The sequence below is a fragment of the Helobdella robusta genome (genome assembly GCF_000326865.2).
Source record: "Helobdella robusta unplaced genomic scaffold HELROscaffold_8, whole genome shotgun sequence".
Lineage (NCBI taxonomy): Eukaryota > Metazoa > Annelida > Clitellata > Rhynchobdellida > Glossiphoniidae > Helobdella > Helobdella robusta.
The window spans coordinates 469,346-470,248 of NW_008705459.1; positions in this window are offsets into that span (position 1 = coordinate 469,346).

The following is a 903-nucleotide window of genomic DNA, read 5'->3' on the forward strand; positions in this document are numbered from 1 at the left end:
TTAAAAAAGCCCAACTGGTCAGAATTACTTATGAATATCAATTGGCTCGCAAAATTGGTTTATTTGTCAGACATATTGTCAGACATTTGTCAGACAAAAAATTGTTGTTCATAAAAATTTACCACCTTATCTCATATAAAAACCAATTTTAATAACTTTGTTAGATTCAAGAAATTACTTATGTAAATTTTAAAAAAAAGCCCAACTGGTCAGAATTACTTATGAATATCCATTGGCTCGCAAAATTGGTTTATTTGTCAGACATATTAGTCCTGGGCATGAACACATATTTTAAAAAGGGTTGGAACATCTCATAACATACAAAAGTGGACCATCAGCCACGCAAATTGATTTCTTCGCTGTCAAGCAACAGCACCGAAGGCTATTCAAAAATGTTAAAGTTGTACCTGGCTAATCATGTGTGGCAGACCTGGTTGTCAAACTGTCTAAACAAATGCCTCGGAAAATCAAATCGTGGAAGCTGAAAAGCAATATTCATCGAGAAAAAGTTCAACAGATTGTCGCTACACAGTTAGATCACCAATCGCAATCTAGTACAGATTGGAGTATATACAAAACCGTTTTGATTTCACCAAGGCTCAATTCTCAGTCCACTGTTATTTATAACTGTGATGGAAGAAATCACAAAACCGATACGCACTGGTGACATCTGGAATCTAATATAAGCTGATGACAGCCACGTCTGAGCAGAATGTAGCACAGATGTTTGAAGATTGGAACACCAGACTGGCCGATCATGGATTCAAAGTCAACATCGGCAATACCAAAACAATGAACACTGGTGAACCCATCTAATCCACAGCTACTGGACGATGGCCCTGTTCAGTTTGTAAAGCTGGTGTAGGTAACAATTCAATCAAGTGTCAGCAGTGTAACCAGTGT